This window comes from Melopsittacus undulatus, chromosome 6 (assembly GCF_012275295.1).
Source record: "Melopsittacus undulatus isolate bMelUnd1 chromosome 6, bMelUnd1.mat.Z, whole genome shotgun sequence".
In the NCBI taxonomy this organism is placed as follows: domain Eukaryota; kingdom Metazoa; phylum Chordata; class Aves; order Psittaciformes; family Psittaculidae; genus Melopsittacus; species Melopsittacus undulatus.
Window position 1 is genome coordinate 56,760,789 of NC_047532.1, and position 15,233 is coordinate 56,776,021.

General features: G+C 67.9%; 28 non-coding genes across 28 annotated transcripts; all 28 read right to left on the reverse strand.

Annotated features, from left to right (window-relative positions):
• Positions 1-390: 390 nt before the first annotated feature.
• Positions 391-510, reverse strand: LOC117436345 (5S ribosomal RNA). Its single transcript, XR_004549777.1, has one exon. It is a non-coding gene; the product is annotated as a 5S ribosomal RNA (ribosomal RNA).
• Positions 511-933: 423 nt separating this feature from the next.
• On the reverse strand, positions 934-1,053 carry LOC117436332 (5S ribosomal RNA). The gene has a single exon (XR_004549764.1). It is a non-coding gene; the product is annotated as a 5S ribosomal RNA (ribosomal RNA).
• Positions 1,054-1,475: 422 nt separating this feature from the next.
• Positions 1,476-1,594, reverse strand: LOC117436371 (5S ribosomal RNA). Its single transcript, XR_004549799.1, has one exon. It is a non-coding gene; the product is annotated as a 5S ribosomal RNA (ribosomal RNA).
• Positions 1,595-2,017: 423 nt separating this feature from the next.
• LOC117436382 (5S ribosomal RNA) lies at positions 2,018-2,136 on the reverse strand. Its single transcript, XR_004549810.1, has one exon. It is a non-coding gene; the product is annotated as a 5S ribosomal RNA (ribosomal RNA).
• A 423-nt stretch (positions 2,137-2,559) lies between these two features.
• On the reverse strand, positions 2,560-2,678 carry LOC117436393 (5S ribosomal RNA). Its single transcript, XR_004549821.1, has one exon. It is a non-coding gene; the product is annotated as a 5S ribosomal RNA (ribosomal RNA).
• Positions 2,679-3,101: 423 nt separating this feature from the next.
• On the reverse strand, positions 3,102-3,221 carry LOC117436344 (5S ribosomal RNA). The gene has a single exon (XR_004549776.1). It is a non-coding gene; the product is annotated as a 5S ribosomal RNA (ribosomal RNA).
• Positions 3,222-3,644: 423 nt separating this feature from the next.
• Positions 3,645-3,763, reverse strand: LOC117436346 (5S ribosomal RNA). Its single transcript, XR_004549778.1, has one exon. It is a non-coding gene; the product is annotated as a 5S ribosomal RNA (ribosomal RNA).
• Positions 3,764-4,185: 422 nt separating this feature from the next.
• On the reverse strand, positions 4,186-4,304 carry LOC117436402 (5S ribosomal RNA). Its single transcript, XR_004549830.1, has one exon. It is a non-coding gene; the product is annotated as a 5S ribosomal RNA (ribosomal RNA).
• A 424-nt stretch (positions 4,305-4,728) lies between these two features.
• On the reverse strand, positions 4,729-4,847 carry LOC117436330 (5S ribosomal RNA). The gene has a single exon (XR_004549762.1). It is a non-coding gene; the product is annotated as a 5S ribosomal RNA (ribosomal RNA).
• A 423-nt stretch (positions 4,848-5,270) lies between these two features.
• LOC117436395 (5S ribosomal RNA) lies at positions 5,271-5,389 on the reverse strand. The gene has a single exon (XR_004549823.1). It is a non-coding gene; the product is annotated as a 5S ribosomal RNA (ribosomal RNA).
• Positions 5,390-5,812: 423 nt separating this feature from the next.
• On the reverse strand, positions 5,813-5,931 carry LOC117436397 (5S ribosomal RNA). The gene has a single exon (XR_004549825.1). It is a non-coding gene; the product is annotated as a 5S ribosomal RNA (ribosomal RNA).
• Positions 5,932-6,353: 422 nt separating this feature from the next.
• LOC117436340 (5S ribosomal RNA) lies at positions 6,354-6,472 on the reverse strand. The gene has a single exon (XR_004549772.1). It is a non-coding gene; the product is annotated as a 5S ribosomal RNA (ribosomal RNA).
• Positions 6,473-6,894: 422 nt separating this feature from the next.
• LOC117436347 (5S ribosomal RNA) lies at positions 6,895-7,013 on the reverse strand. The gene has a single exon (XR_004549779.1). It is a non-coding gene; the product is annotated as a 5S ribosomal RNA (ribosomal RNA).
• A 423-nt stretch (positions 7,014-7,436) lies between these two features.
• Positions 7,437-7,555, reverse strand: LOC117436333 (5S ribosomal RNA). Its single transcript, XR_004549765.1, has one exon. It is a non-coding gene; the product is annotated as a 5S ribosomal RNA (ribosomal RNA).
• A 424-nt stretch (positions 7,556-7,979) lies between these two features.
• LOC117436398 (5S ribosomal RNA) lies at positions 7,980-8,098 on the reverse strand. The gene has a single exon (XR_004549826.1). It is a non-coding gene; the product is annotated as a 5S ribosomal RNA (ribosomal RNA).
• Positions 8,099-8,521: 423 nt separating this feature from the next.
• Positions 8,522-8,640, reverse strand: LOC117436350 (5S ribosomal RNA). The gene has a single exon (XR_004549782.1). It is a non-coding gene; the product is annotated as a 5S ribosomal RNA (ribosomal RNA).
• A 422-nt stretch (positions 8,641-9,062) lies between these two features.
• LOC117436359 (5S ribosomal RNA) lies at positions 9,063-9,181 on the reverse strand. Its single transcript, XR_004549789.1, has one exon. It is a non-coding gene; the product is annotated as a 5S ribosomal RNA (ribosomal RNA).
• Positions 9,182-9,605: 424 nt separating this feature from the next.
• Positions 9,606-9,724, reverse strand: LOC117436329 (5S ribosomal RNA). The gene has a single exon (XR_004549761.1). It is a non-coding gene; the product is annotated as a 5S ribosomal RNA (ribosomal RNA).
• Positions 9,725-10,147: 423 nt separating this feature from the next.
• Positions 10,148-10,266, reverse strand: LOC117436362 (5S ribosomal RNA). The gene has a single exon (XR_004549790.1). It is a non-coding gene; the product is annotated as a 5S ribosomal RNA (ribosomal RNA).
• A 424-nt stretch (positions 10,267-10,690) lies between these two features.
• LOC117436365 (5S ribosomal RNA) lies at positions 10,691-10,809 on the reverse strand. Its single transcript, XR_004549793.1, has one exon. It is a non-coding gene; the product is annotated as a 5S ribosomal RNA (ribosomal RNA).
• Positions 10,810-11,231: 422 nt separating this feature from the next.
• On the reverse strand, positions 11,232-11,350 carry LOC117436367 (5S ribosomal RNA). Its single transcript, XR_004549795.1, has one exon. It is a non-coding gene; the product is annotated as a 5S ribosomal RNA (ribosomal RNA).
• Positions 11,351-11,773: 423 nt separating this feature from the next.
• LOC117436368 (5S ribosomal RNA) lies at positions 11,774-11,892 on the reverse strand. Its single transcript, XR_004549796.1, has one exon. It is a non-coding gene; the product is annotated as a 5S ribosomal RNA (ribosomal RNA).
• A 422-nt stretch (positions 11,893-12,314) lies between these two features.
• Positions 12,315-12,433, reverse strand: LOC117436369 (5S ribosomal RNA). The gene has a single exon (XR_004549797.1). It is a non-coding gene; the product is annotated as a 5S ribosomal RNA (ribosomal RNA).
• Positions 12,434-12,856: 423 nt separating this feature from the next.
• LOC117436370 (5S ribosomal RNA) lies at positions 12,857-12,975 on the reverse strand. The gene has a single exon (XR_004549798.1). It is a non-coding gene; the product is annotated as a 5S ribosomal RNA (ribosomal RNA).
• A 423-nt stretch (positions 12,976-13,398) lies between these two features.
• LOC117436372 (5S ribosomal RNA) lies at positions 13,399-13,517 on the reverse strand. Its single transcript, XR_004549800.1, has one exon. It is a non-coding gene; the product is annotated as a 5S ribosomal RNA (ribosomal RNA).
• Positions 13,518-13,940: 423 nt separating this feature from the next.
• Positions 13,941-14,059, reverse strand: LOC117436373 (5S ribosomal RNA). The gene has a single exon (XR_004549801.1). It is a non-coding gene; the product is annotated as a 5S ribosomal RNA (ribosomal RNA).
• Positions 14,060-14,482: 423 nt separating this feature from the next.
• Positions 14,483-14,601, reverse strand: LOC117436374 (5S ribosomal RNA). Its single transcript, XR_004549802.1, has one exon. It is a non-coding gene; the product is annotated as a 5S ribosomal RNA (ribosomal RNA).
• Positions 14,602-15,023: 422 nt separating this feature from the next.
• Positions 15,024-15,142, reverse strand: LOC117436375 (5S ribosomal RNA). Its single transcript, XR_004549803.1, has one exon. It is a non-coding gene; the product is annotated as a 5S ribosomal RNA (ribosomal RNA).
• Positions 15,143-15,233: the final 91 nt, after the last annotated feature.

A 15,233-nucleotide genomic window follows, 5' to 3' on the forward strand; every position in this document is an offset into this window, starting at 1 on the left:
CACGCGCACCCTCCCGGCCACCGCTCGACACCGGCACCCAGAGCCACTGACACCTTTGTGACGCCAAACCGCGCCAGCACCCCCGAGCACTGAGCCCCACGCGGCCCTGCCCGCGACACCCCGAAACCTCTCCCCCCGCACAGCCGACGCCACGCTCCTTCCCTCACACGTTCCCCAGCAACAGGAACCGGGACCGCCACGGACCTGACCCTCCGCAGCACCCCACCGAGAAAGCGGGGTCCGGAACACCCGGCACGGGCCCCTGTGGCCTCCACATGCCAGCAAGGAAAAGGGGGCCGACACTGCCCCCCGGAGCCCCTGAACACGCAACAGCCCGCATCCAAAAAAAGCGGCTGACATGGCTCGCAGGGTCCCCTGTCGGCTGGCAAAAGCCTACAGCACCCGAGATTCCCAGGCGGTCTCCCATCCAAGTACTAACCGAAGCCCGACCCTGCTTAGCTTCCGAGATCAGACGAGATCGGGCGTTTTCAGGGTGGTGTGGCCGTAGGCACCCTCAACCCCCCCACCGCCGCTCTCGGCCCCACGCGCACTCCTCCCGGCCACCGCTCGACACCGGCACCCAGAGCCACTGACACCTTTGTGACGCCAAACCGCGCCAGCACCCCCGAGCACTGAGCCCCACGCGGCCCTGCCCGCGACACCCCGAAACCTCTCCCCCCGCACAGCCGACGCCACGCTCCTTCCCTCACACGTTCCCCAGCAACAGGAACCGGGACCGCCACGGACCTGACCCTCCGCAGCACGCCACCGAGAAAGCGGGGTCCGGAACACCCGGCACGGGCCCCTGTGGCCTCCACATGCCAGCAAGGAAAAGGGGGCCGACACTGCCCCCCGGAGCCCCTGAACACGCAACAGCCCGCATCCAAAAAAAGCGGCTGACATGGCTCGCAGGGTCCCCTGTCGGCTGGCAAAAGCCTACAGCACCCGAGATTCCCAGGCGGTCTCCCATCCAAGTACTAACCCGAGCCCGACCCTGCTTAGCTTCCGAGATCAGACGAGATCGGGCGTTTTCAGGGTGGTGTGGCCGTAGGCACCCTCAACCCCCCCACCGCCGCTCTCGGCCCCACGCGCACCCTCCCGGCCACCGCTCGACACCGGCACCCAGAGCCACTGACACCTTTGTGACGCCAAACCGCGCCAGCACCCCCGAGCACTGAGCCCCACGCGGCCCTGCCCGCGACACCCCGAAACCTCTCCCCCCGCACAGCCGACGCCACGCTCCTTCCCTCACACGTTCCCCAGCAACAGGAACCGGGACCGCCACGGACCTGACCCTCCGCAGCACCCCACCGAGAAAGCGGGGTCCGGAACACCCGGCACGGGCCCCTGTGGCCTCCACATGCCAGCAAGGAAAAGGGGGCCGACACTGCCCCCCGGAGCCCCTGAACACGCAACAGCCCGCATCCAAAAAAAGCGGCTGACATGGCTCGCAGGGTCCCCTGTCGGCTGGCAAAAGCCTACAGCACCCGGGATTCCCAGGCGGTCTCCCATCCAAGTACTAACCGAGCCCGACCCTGCTTAGCTTCCGAGATCAGACGAGATCGGGCGTTTTCAGGGTGGTGTGGCCGTAGGCACCCTGAAGCACCCCACCGCCGCTCTCGGCCCCACGCGCACTCCTCCCGGCCACCGCTCGACACCGGCACCCAGAGCCACTGACACCTTTGTGACGCCAAACCGCGCCAGCACCCCCGAGCACTGAGCCCCACGCGGCCCTGCCCGCGACACCCCGAAACCTCTCCCTCCGAACAGCCGACGCCACGCTCCTTCCCTCACACGTTCCCCAGCAACAGGAACCGGGACCGCCACGGACCTGACCCTCCGCAGCACCCCACCGAGAAAGCGGGGTCCGGAACACCCGGCACGGGCCCCTGTGGCCTCCACATGCCAGCAAGGAAAAGGGGGCCGACACTGCCCCCCGGAGCCCCTGAACACGCAACAGCCCGCATCCAAAAAAAGCGGCTGACATGGCTCGCAGGGTCCCCTGTCGGCTGGCAAAAGCCTACAGCACCCGGGATTCCCAGGCGGTCTCCCATCCAAGTACTAACCGAGCCCGACCCTGCTTAGCTTCCGAGATCAGACGAGATCGGGCGTTTTCAGGGTGGTGTGGCCGTAGGCACCCTCAACCCCCCCACCGCCGCTCTCGGCCCCACGCGCACTCCTCCCGGCCACCGCTCGACACCGGCACCCAGAGCCACTGACACCTTTGTGACGCCAAACCGCGCCAGCACCCCCGAGCACTGAGCCCCACGCGGCCCTGCCCGCGACACCCCGAAACCTCTCCCCCCGCACAGCCGACGCCACGCTCCTTCCCTCACACGTTCCCCAGCAACAGGAACCGGGACCGCCACGGACCTGACCCTCCGCAGCACCCCACCGAGAAAGCGGGGTCCGGAACACCCGGCACGGGCCCCTGTGGCCTCCACATGCCAGCAAGGAAAAGGGGGCCGACACTGCCCCCCGGAGCCCCTGAACACGCAACAGCCCGCATCCAAAAAAAGCGGCTGACATGGCTCGCAGGGTCCCCTGTCGGCTGGCAAAAGCCTACAGCACCCGGGATTCCCAGGCGGTCTCCCATCCAAGTACTAACCGAGCCCGACCCTGCTTAGCTTCCGAGATCAGACGAGATCGGGCGTTTTCAGGGTGGTGTGGCCGTAGGCACCCTCAACCCCCCCACCGCCGCGCTCGGCCCCACGCGCACTCCTCCCGGCCACCGCTCGACACCGGCACCCAGAGCCACTGACACCTTTGTGACGCCAAACCGCGCCAGCACCCCCGAGCACTGAGCCCCACGCGGCCCTGCCCGCGACCCCCCGAAACCTCTCCCCCCGCACAGCCGACGCCATGCTCCTTCCCTCACACGTTCCCCAGCAACAGGAACCGGGACCGCCACGGACCTGACCCTCCGCAGCACCCCACCGAGAAAGCGGGGTCCGGAACACCCGGCACGGGCCCCTGTGCCCTCCACATGCCAGCAAGGAAAAGGGGGCCGACACTGCCCCCCGGAGCCCCTGAACACGCAACAGCCCGCATCCAAAAAAAGCGGCTGACATGGCTCGCAGGGTCCCCTGTCGGCTGGCAAAAGCCTACAGCACCCGAGATTCCCAGGCGGTCTCCCATCCAAGTACTAACCCGAACCCGACCCTGCTTAGCTTCCGAGATCAGACGAGATCGGGCGTTTTCAGGGTGGTGTGGCCGTAGGCACCCTCAACCCCCCCACCGCCGCTCTCGGCCCCACGCGCACTCCTCCCGGCCACCGCTCGACACCGGCACCCAGAGCCACTGACACCTTTGTGACGCCAAACCGCGCCAGCACCCCCGAGCACTGAGCCCCACGCGGCCCTGCCCGCGACACCCCGAAACCTCTCCCCCCGCACAGCCGACGCCACGCTCCTTCCCTCACACGTTCCCCAGCAACAGGAACCGGGACCGCCACGGACCTGACCCTCCGCAGCACGCCACCGAGAAAGCGGGGTCCGGAACACCCGGCACGGGCCCCTGTGGCCTCCACATGCCAGCAAGGAAAAGGGGGCCGACACTGCCCCCCGGAGCCCCTGAACACGCAACAGCCCGCATCCAAAAAAAGCGGCTGACATGGCTCGCAGGGTCCCCTGTCGGCTGGCAAAAGCCTACAGCACCCGGGATTCCCAGGCGGTCTCCCATCCAAGCACTAACCGAGCCCGACCCTGCTTAGCTTCCGAGAGCAGACGAGATCGGGCGTTTTCAGGGTGGTGTGGCCGTAGGCACCCTCAACCCCCCCACCGCCGCTCTCGGCCCCACGCGCACCCTCCCGGCCACCGCTCGACACCGGCACCCAGAGCCACTGACACCTTTGTGACGCCAAACCGCGCCAGCACCCCCGAGCACTGAGCCCCACGCGGCCCTGCCCGCGACACCCCGAAACCTCTCCCCCCGCACAGCCGACGCCACGCTCCTTCCCTCACACGTTCCCCAGCAACAGGAACCGGGACCGCCACGGACCTGACCCTCCGCAGCACGCCACCGAGAAAGCGGGGTCCGGAACACCCGGCACGGGCCCCTGTGGCCTCCACATGCCAGCAAGGAAAAGGGGGCCGACACTGCCCCCCGGAGCCCCTGAACACGCAACAGCCCGCATCCAAAAAAAGCGGCTGACATGGCTCGCAGGGTCCCCTGTCGGCTGGCAAAAGCCTACAGCACCCGGGATTCCCAGGCGGTCTCCCATCCAAGTACTAACCGAGCCCGACCCTGCTTAGCTTCCGAGATCAGACGAGATCGGGCGTTTTCAGGGTGGTGTGGCCGTAGGCACCCTCAACCCCCCCCCCGCCGCGCGCGGCCCCCCGCAGCACTCCTCCCGGCCACCGCTCGACACCGGCACCCAGAGCCACTGACACCTTTGTGACGCCAAACCGCGCCAGCACCCCCGAGCACTGAGCCCCACGCGGCCCTGCCCGCGACACCCCGAAACCTCTCCCCCCGCACAGCCGACGCCACGCTCCTTCCCTCACACGTTCCCCAGCAACAGGAACCGGGACCGCCACGGACCTGACCCTCCGCAGCACGCCACCGAGAAAGCGGGGTCCGGAACACCCGGCACGGGCCCCTGTGGCCTCCACATGCCAGCAAGGAAAAGGGGGCCGACACTGCCCCCCGGAGCCCCTGAACACGCAACAGCCCGCATCCAAAAAAAGCGGCTGACATGGCTCGCAGGGTCCCCTGTCGGCTGGCAAAAGCCTACAGCACCCGGGATTCCCAGGCGGTCTCCCATCCAAGTACTAACCGAGCCCGACCCTGCTTAGCTTCCGAGATCAGACGAGATCGGGCGTTTTCAGGGTGGTGTGGCCGTAGGCACCCTCAACCCCCCCACCGCCGCTCTCGGCCCCACGCGCACTCCTCCCGGCCACCGCTCGACACCGGCACCCAGAGCCACTGACACCTTTGTGACGCCAAACCGCGCCAGCACCCCCGAGCACTGAGCCCCACGCGGCCCTGCCCGCGACACCCCGAAACCTCTCCCCCGGCACAGCCGACGCCACGCTCCTTCCCTCACACGTTCCCCAGCAACAGGAACCGGGACCGCCACGGACCTGACCCTCCGCAGCACCCCACCGAGAAAGCGGGGTCCGGAACACCCGGCACGGGCCCCTGTGGCCTCCACATGCCAGCAAGGAAAAGGGGGCCGACACTGCCCCCCGGAGCCCCTGAACACGCAACAGCCCGCATCCAAAAAAAGCGGCTGACATGGCTCGCAGGGTCCCCTGTCGGCTGGCAAAAGCCTACAGCACCCGGGATTCCCAGGCGGTCTCCCATCCAAGTACTAACCGAACCCGACCCTGCTTAGCTTCCGAGATCAGACGAGATCGGGCGTTTTCAGGGTGGTGTGGCCGTAGGCACCCTCAACCCCCCCACCGCCGCTCTCGGCCCCACGCGCACTCCTCCCGGCCACCGCTCGACACCGGCACCCAGAGCCACTGACACCTTTGTGACGCCAAACCGCGCCAGCACCCCCGAGCACTGAGCCCCACGCGGCCCTGCCCGCGACACCCCGAAACCTCTCCCCCCGCACAGCCGACGCCACGCTCCTTCCCTCACACGTTCCCCAGCAACAGGAACCGGGACCGCCACGGACCTGACCCTCCGCAGCACCCCACCGAGAAAGCGGGGTCCGGAACACCCGGCACGGGCCCCTGTGGCCTCCACATGCCAGCAAGGAAAAGGGGGCCGACACTGCCCCCCGGAGCCCCTGAACACGCAACAGCCCGCATCCAAAAAAAGCGGCTGACATGGCTCGCAGGGTCCCCTGTCGGCTGGCAAAAGCCTACAGCACCCGGGATTCCCAGGCGGTCTCCCATCCAAGTACTAACCGAGCCCGACCCTGCTTAGCTTCCGAGAGCAGACGAGATCGGGCGTTTTCAGGGTGGTGTGGCCGTAGGCACCCTCAACCCCCCCACCGCCGCTCTCGGCCCCACGCGCACCCTCCCGGCCACCGCTCGACACCGGCACCCAGAGCCACTGACACCTTTGTGACGCCAAACCGCGCCAGCACCCCCGAGCACTGAGCCCCACGCGGCCCTGCCCGCGACACCCCGAAACCTCTCCCCCCGCACAGCCGACGCCACGCTCCTTCCCTCACACGTTCCCCAGCAACAGGAACCGGGACCGCCACGGACCTGACCCTCCGCAGCACCCCACCGAGAAAGCGGGGTCCGGAACACCCGGCACGGGCCCCTGTGGCCTCCACATGCCAGCAAGGAAAAGGGGGCCGACACTGCCCCCCGGAGCCCCTGAACACGCAACAGCCCGCATCCAAAAAAAGCGGCTGACATGGCTCGCAGGGTCCCCTGTCGGCTGGCAAAAGCCTACAGCACCCGGGATTCCCAGGCGGTCTCCCATCCAAGTACTAACCGAGCCCGACCCTGCTTAGCTTCCGAGATCAGACGAGATCGGGCGTTTTCAGGGTGGTGTGGCCGTAGGCACCCTCAACCCCCCCACCGCCGCTCTCGGCCCCACGCACACCCTCCAGACCACCGCTCGACACCGGCACCCAGAGCCACTGACACCTTTGTGACGCCAAACCGCGCCAGCACCCCCGAGCACTGAGCCCCACGCGGCCCTGCCCGCGACACCCCGAAACCTCTCCCCCCGCACAGCCGACGCCACGCTCCTTCCCTCACACGTTCCCCAGCAACAGGAACCGGGACCGCCACGGACCTGACCCTCCGCAGCACGCCACCGAGAAAGCGGGGTCCGGAACACCCGGCACGGGCCCCTGTGGCCTCCACATGCCAGCAAGGAAAAGGGGGCCGACACTGCCCCCCGGAGCCCCTGAACACGCAACAGCCCGCATCCAAAAAAAGCGGCTGACATGGCTCGCAGGGTCCCCTGTCGGCTGGCAAAAGCCTACAGCACCCGGGATTCCCAGGCGGTCTCCCATCCAAGCACTAACCGAGCCCGACCCTGCTTAGCTTCCGAGAGCAGACGAGATCGGGCGTTTTCAGGGTGGTGTGGCCGTAGGCACCCTCAACCCCCCCACCGCCGCTCTCGGCCCCACGCGCACCCCTCCCGGCCACCGCTCGACACCGGCACCCAGAGCCACTGACACCTTTGTGACGCCAAACCGCGCCAGCACCCCCGAGCACTGAGCCCCACGCGGCCCTGCCCGCGACACCCCGAAACCTCTCCCCCCGCACAGCCGACGCCACGCTCCTTCCCTCACACGTTCCCCAGCAACAGGAACCGGGACCGCCACGGACCTGACCCTCCGCAGCACCCCACCGAGAAAGCGGGGTCCGGAACACCCGGCACGGGCCCCTGTGGCCTCCACATGCCAGCAAGGAAAAGGGGGCCGACACTGCCCCCCGGAGCCCCTGAACACGCAACAGCCCGCATCCAAAAAAAGCGGCTGACATGGCTCGCAGGGTCCCCTGTCGGCTGGCAAAAGCCTACAGCACCCGGGATTCCCAGGCGGTCTCCCATCCAAGTACTAACCGAGCCCGACCCTGCTTAGCTTCCGAGAGCAGACGAGATCGGGCATTTTCAGGGTGGTGTGGCCGTAGGCACCCTCAACCCCCCCCACCGCCGCTCTCGGCCCCACGCACACCCTCCCGGCCACCGCTCGACACCGGCACCCAGAGCCACTGACACCTTTGTGACGCCAAACCGCGCCAGCACCCCCGAGCACTGAGCCCCACGCGGCCCTGCCCGCGACACCCCGAAACCTCTCCCCCCGCACAGCCGACGCCACGCTCCTTCCCTCACACGTTCCCCAGCAACAGGAACCGGGACCGCCACGGACCTGACCCTCCGCAGCACCCCACCGAGAAAGCGGGGGTCCGGAACACCCGGCACGGGCCCCTGTGGCCTCCACATGCCAGCAAGGAAAAGGGGGCCGACACTGCCCCCCGGAGCCCCTGAACACGCAACAGCCCGCATCCAAAAAAAGCGGCTGACATGGCTCGCAGGGTCCCCTGTCGGCTGGCAAAAGCCTACAGCACCCGGGATTCCCAGGCGGTCTCCCATCCAAGTACTAACCGAGCCCGACCCTGCTTAGCTTCCGAGAGCAGACGAGATCGGGCGTTTTCAGGGTGGTGTGGCCGTAGGCACCCTCAACCCCCCCACCGCCGCTCTCGGCCCCACGCGCACTCCTCCCGGCCACCGCTCGACACCGGCACCCAGAGCCACTGACACCTTTGTGACGCCAAACCGCGCCAGCACCCCCGAGCACTGAGCCCCACGCGGCCCTGCCCGCGACACCCCGAAACCTCTCCCCCCGCACAGCCGACGCCACGCTCCTTCCCTCACACGTTCCCCAGCAACAGGAACCGGGACCGCCACGGACCTGACCCTCCGCAGCACGCCACCGAGAAAGCGGGGTCCGGAACACCCGGCACGGGCCCCTGTGGCCTCCACATGCCAGCAAGGAAAAGGGGGCCGACACTGCCCCCCGGAGCCCCTGAACACGCAACAGCCCGCATCCAAAAAAAGCGGCTGACATGGCTCGCAGGGTCCCCTGTCGGCTGGCAAAAGCCTACAGCACCCGGGATTCCCAGGCGGTCTCCCATCCAAGTACTAACCGAGCCCGACCCTGCTTAGCTTCCGAGATCAGACGAGATCGGGCGTTTTCAGGGTGGTGTGGCCGTAGGCACCCTCAACCCCCCCACCGCCGCTCTCGGCCCCACGCACACCCTCCAGACCACCGCTCGACACCGGCACCCAGAGCCACTGACACCTTTGTGACGCCAAACCGCGCCAGCACCCCCGAGCACTGAGCCCCACGCGGCCCTGCCCGCGACACCCCGAAACCTCTCCCCCCGCACAGCCGACGCCACGCTCCTTCCCTCACACGTTCCCCAGCAACAGGAACCGGGACCGCCACGGACCTGACCCTCCGCAGCACCCCACCGAGAAAGCGGGGTCCGGAACACCCGGCACGGGCCCCTGTGGCCTCCACATGCCAGCAAGGAAAAGGGGGCCGACACTGCCCCCCGGAGCCCCTGAACACGCAACAGCCCGCATCCAAAAAAAGCGGCTGACATGGCTCGCAGGGTCCCCTGTCGGCTGGCAAAAGCCTACAGCACCCGGGATTCCCAGGCGGTCTCCCATCCAAGTACTAACCGAGCCCGACCCTGCTTAGCTTCCGAGATCAGACGAGATCGGGCGTTTTCAGGGTGGTGTGGCCGTAGGCACCCTCCACCCCCCCCACCGCCGCTCTCGGCCCCACGCGCACCCTCCCGGCCACCGCTCGACACCGGCACCCAGAGCCACTGACACCTTTGTGACGCCAAACCGCGCCAGCACCCCCGAGCACTGAGCCCCACGCGGCCCTGCCCGCGACACCCCGAAACCTCTCCCCCCGCACAGCCGACGCCACGCTCCTTCCCTCACACGTTCCCCAGCAACAGGAACCGGGACCGCCACGGACCTGACCCTCCGCAGCACCCCACCGAGAAAGCTGGGGTCCGGAACACCCGGCACGGGCCCCTGTGGCCTCCACATGCCAGCAAGGAAAAGGGGGCCGACACTGCCCCCCGGAGCCCCTGAACACGCAACAGCCCGCATCCAAAAAAAGCGGCTGACATGGCTCGCAGGGTCCCCTGTCGGCTGGCAAAAGCCTACAGCACCCGGGATTCCCAGGCGGTCTCCCATCCAAGCACTAACCGAGCCCGACCCTGCTTAGCTTCCGAGATCAGACGAGATCGGGCGTTTTCAGGGTGGTGTGGCCGTAGGCACCCTGAACACCCCCACCGCCGCTCTCGGCCCCACGCACACTCCTCCCGGCCACCGCTCGACACCGGCACCCAGAGCCACTGACACCTTTGTGACGCCAAACCGCGCCAGCACCCCCGAGCACTGAGCCCCACGCGGCCCTGCCCGCAACACCCCGAAACCTCTCCCCCCGCACAGCCGACGCCACGCTCCTTCCCTCACACGTTCCCCAGCAACAGGAACCGGGACCGCCACGGACCTGACCCTCCGCAGCACCCCACCGAGAAAGTGGGGTCCGGAACACCCGGCACGGGCCCCTGTGGCCTCCACATGCCAGCAAGGAAAAGGGGGCCGACACTGCCCCCCGGAGCCCCTGAACACGCAACAGCCCGCATCCAAAAAAAGCGGCTGACATGGCTCGCAGGGTCCCCTGTCGGCTGGCAAAAGCCTACAGCACCCGGGATTCCCAGGCGGTCTCCCATCCAAGTACTAACCGAGCCCGACCCTGCTTAGCTTCCGAGATCAGACGAGATCGGGCGTTTTCAGGGTGGTGTGGCCGTAGGCACCCTGAACCCCCCCACCGCCGCTCTCGGCCCCACGCACACTCCTCCCGGCCACCGCTCGACACCGGCACCCAGAGCCACTGACACCTTTGTGACGCCAAACCGCGCCAGCACCCCCGAGCACTGAGCCCCACGCGGCCCTGCCCGCGACACCCCGAACCCTCTCCCCCCGCACAGCCGACGCCACGCTCCTTCCCTCACACGTTCCCCAGCAACAGGAACCGGGACCGCCACGGACCTGACCCTCCGCAGCACCCCACCGAGAAAGCTGGGGTCCGGAACACCCGGCACGGGCCCCTGTGGCCTCCACATGCCAGCAAGGAAAAGGGGGCCGACACTGCCCCCCGGAGCCCCTGAACACGCAACAGCCCGCATCCAAAAAAAGCGGCTGACATGGCTCGCAGGGTCCCCTGTCGGCTGGCAAAAGCCTACAGCACCCGGGATTCCCAGGCGGTCTCCCATCCAAGTACTAACCGAGCCCGACCCTGCTTAGCTTCCGAGATCAGACGAGATCGGGCGTTTTCAGGGTGGTGTGGCCGTAGGCACCCTGAACCCCCCCACCGCCGCTCTCGGCCCCACGCACACTCTCCCGGCCACCGCTCGACACCGGCACCCAGAGCCACTGACACCTTTGTGACGCCAAACCGCGCCAGCACCCCCGAGCACTGAGCCCCACGCGGCCCTGCCCGCGACACCCCGAAACCTCTACCCCCGAACAGCCGACGCCACGCTCCTTCCCTCACACGTTCCCCAGCAACAGGAACCGGGACCGCCACGGACCTGACCCTCCGCAGCACCCCACCGAGAAAGTGGGGTCCGGAACACCCGGCACGGGCCCCTGTGGCCTCCACATGCCAGCAAGGAAAAGGGGGCCGACACTGCCCCCCGGAGCCCCTGAACACGCAACAGCCCGCATCCAAAAAAAGCGGCTGACATGGCTCGCAGGGTCCCCTGTCGGCTGGCAAAAGCCTACAGCACCCGGGATTCCCAGGCGGTCTCCCATCCAAGTACTAACCGAGCCCGACCCTGCTTAGCTTCCGAGATCAGACGAGATCGGGCGTTTTCAGGGTGGTGTGGCCGTAGGCACCCTGAACCCCCCCACCGCCGCTCTCGGCCCCACGCACACTCCTCCCGGCCACCGCTCGACACCGGCACCCAGAGCCACTGACACCTTTGTGACGCCAAACCGCGCCAGCACCCCCGAGCACTGAGCCCCACGCGGCCCTGCCCGCGACACCCCGAAACCTCTCCCCCCGCACAGCCGACGCCACGCTCCTTCCCTCACACGTTCCCCAGCAACAGGAACCGGGACCGCCACGGACCTGACCCTCCGCAGCACCCCACCGAGAAAGTGGGGTCCGGAACACCCGGCACGGGCCCCTGTGGCCTCCACATGCCAGCAAGGAAAAGGGGGCCGACACTGCCCCCCGGAGCCCCTGAACACGCAACAGCCCGCATCCAAAAAAAGCGGCTGACATGGCTCGCAGGGTCCCCTGTCGGCTGGCAAAAGCCTACAGCACCCGGGATTCCCAGGCGGTCTCCCATCCAAGTACTAACCGAGCCCGACCCTGCTTAGCTTCCGAGATCAGACGAGATCGGGCGTTTTCAGGGTGGTGTGGCCGTAGGCACCCTGAACCCCCCCACCGCCGCTCTCGGCCCCACGCACACTCTCCCGGCCACCGCTCGACACCGGCACCCAGAGCCACTGACACCTTCGTGACGCCAAACCGCGCCAGCACCCCCGAGCACTGAGCCCCACGCGGCCCTGCCCGCGACACCCCGAAACCTCTCCCCCCGCACAGCCGACGCCACGCTCCTTCCCTCACACGTTCCCCAGCAACAGGAACCGGGACCGCCACGGACCTGACCCTCCGCAGCACCCCACCGAGAAAGTGGGGTCCGGAACACCCGGCACGGGCCCCTGTGGCCTCCACATGCCAGCAAGGAAAAGGGGGCCGACACTGCCCCCCGGAGCCCCTGAACACGCAACAGCCCGCATCCAAAAAAAGCGGCTGACATGGCTCGCAGGGTCCCCTGTCGGCTGGCAAAAGCCTACAGCACCCGGGATTCCCAGGCGGTCTCCCATCCAAGTACTAACCGAGCCCGACCCTGCTTAGCTTCCGAGATCAGACGAGATCGGGCGTTTTCAGGGTGGTGTGGCCGTAGGCACCCTGAACCCCCCCACCGCCGCTCTCGGCCCCACGCACACTCCTCCCGGCCACCGCTCGACACCGGCACCCAGAGCCACTGACACCTTTGTGACGCCAAACCGCGCCAGCACCCCCGAGCACTGAGCCCCACGCGGCCCTGCCCGCGACACCCCGAAACCTCTCCCCCCGCACAGCCGACGCCACGCTCCTTCCCTCACACGTTCCCCAGCAACAGGAACCGGGACCGCCACGGACCTGACCCTCCGCAGCACCCCACCGAGAAAGTGGGGTCCGGAACACCCGGCACGGGCCCCTGTGGCCTCCACATGCCAGCAAGGAAAAGGGGGCCGACACTGCCCCCCGGAGCCCCTGAACACGCAACAGCCCGCATCCAAAAAAAGCGGCTGACATGGCTCGCAGGGTCCCCTGTCGGCTGGCAAAAGCCTACAGCACCCGGGATTCCCAGGCGGTCTCCCATCCAAGTACTAACCGAGCCCGACCCTGCTTAGCTTCCGAGATCAGACGAGATCGGGCGTTTTCAGGGTGGTGTGGCCGTAGGCACCCTGAACCCCCCCACCGCCGCTCTCGGCCCCACGCACACTCCTCCCGGCCACCGCTCGACACCGGCACCCAGAGCCACTGACACCTTTGTGACGCCAAACCGCGCCAGCACCCCCGAGCACTGAGCCCCACGCGGCCCTGCCCGCGACACCCCGAAACCTCTCCCCCCGCACAGCCGACGCCACGCTCCTTCCCTCACACGTTCCCCAGCAACAGGAACCGGGACCGCCACGGACCTGACCCTCCGCAGCACCCCACCGAGAAAGTGGGGTCCGGAACACCCGGCACGGGCCCCTGTGGCCTCCACATGCCAGCAAGGAAAAGGGGGCCGACACTGCCCCCCGGAGCCCCTGAACACGCAACAGCCCGCATCCAAAAAAAGCGGCTGACATGGCTCGCAGGGTCCCCTGTCGGCTGGCAAAAGCCTACAGCACCCGGGATTCCCAGGCGGTCTCCCATCCAAGTACTAACCGAGCCCGACCCTGCTTAGCTTCCGAGATCAGACGAGATCGGGCGTTTTCAGGGTGGTGTGGCCGTAGGCACCCTGAACCCCCCCACCGCCGCTCTCGGCCCCACGCACACTCCTCCCGGCCACCGCTCGACACCGGCACCCAGAGCCACTGACACCTTTGTGACGCCAAACCGCGCCAGCACCCCCGAGCACTGAGCCCCACGCGGCCCTGCCCGCGACACCCCGAAACCTCTCCCCCCGCACAGCCGACGCCACGCTCCTTCCCTCACACGTTCCCCAGCAACAGGAACCGGGACCGCCACGGACCTGACCCTCCGCAGCACCCCACCGAGAAAGTGGGGTCCGGAACACCCGGCACGGGCCCCTGTGGCCTCCACATGCCAGCAAGGAAAAGGGGGCCGACACTGCCCCCCGGAGCCCCTGAACACGCAACAGCCCGCATCCAAAAAAAGCGGCTGACATGGCTCGCAGGGTCCCCTGTCGGCTGGCAAAAGCCTACAGCACCCGGGATTCCCAGGCGGTCTCCCATCCAAGTACTAACCGAGCCCGACCCTGCTTAGCTTCCGAGATCAGACGAGATCGGGCGTTTTCAGGGTGGTGTGGCCGTAGGCACCCTGAACCCCCCCACCGCCGCTCTCGGCCCCACGCACACTCCTCCCGGCCACCGCTCGACACCGGCACCCAGAGCCACTGACACCTTTGTGACGCCAAACCGCGCCAGCACCCCCGAGCACTGAGCCCCACGCGGCCCTGCCCGCGACACCCCGAAACCTCTCCCCCCGCACAGCCGACGCCACGCTCCTTCCCTCACACGTTCCCCAGCAACAGGAACCGGGACCGCCACGGACCTGACCCTCCGCAGCACCCCACCGAGAAAGTGGGGTCCGGAACACCCGGCACGGGCCCCTGTGGCCTCCACATGCCAGCAAGGAAAAGGGGGCCGACACTGCCCCCCGGAGCCCCTGAACACGCAACAGCCCGCATCCAAAAAAAGCGGCTGACATGGCTCGCAGGGTCCCCAGTCGGCTGGCAAAAGCCTACAGCACCCGGGATTCCCAGGCGGTCTCCCATCCAAGTACTAACCGAGCCCGACCCTGCTTAGCTTCCGAGATCAGACGAGATCGGGCGTTTTCAGGGTGGTGTGGCCGTAGGCACCCTGAACCCCCCCACCGCCGCTCTCGGCCCCACGCACACTCTCCCGGCCACCGCTCGACACCGGCACCCAGAGCCACTGACACCTTTGTGACGCCAAACCGCGCCAGCACCCCCGAGCACTGAGCCCCACGCGGCCCTGCCCGCGACACCCCGAAACCTCTCCCCCCGCACAGCCGACGCCACGCTCCTTCCCTCACACGTTCCCCAGCAACAGGAACCGGGACCGCCACGGACCTGACCCTCCGCAGCACCCCACCGAGAAAGTGGGGTCCGGAACACCCGGCACGGGCCCCTGTGGCCTCCACATGCCAGCAAGGAAAAGGGGGCCGACACTGCCCCCCGGAGCCCCTGAACACGCAACAGCCCGCATCCAAAAAAAGCGGCTGACATGGCTCGCAGGGTCCCCTGTCGGCTGGCAAAAGCCTACAGCACCCGGGATTCCCAGGCGGTCTCCCATCCAAGTACTAACCGAGCCCGACCCTGCTTAGCTTCCGAGATCAGACGAGATCGGGCGTTTTCAGGGTGGTGTGGCCGTAGGCACCCTGAACACCCCCACCGCCGCTCTCGGCCCCACGCACACTCTCCCGGCCACCGCTCGACACCGGCACCCAGAGCCACTGACACCTTTGT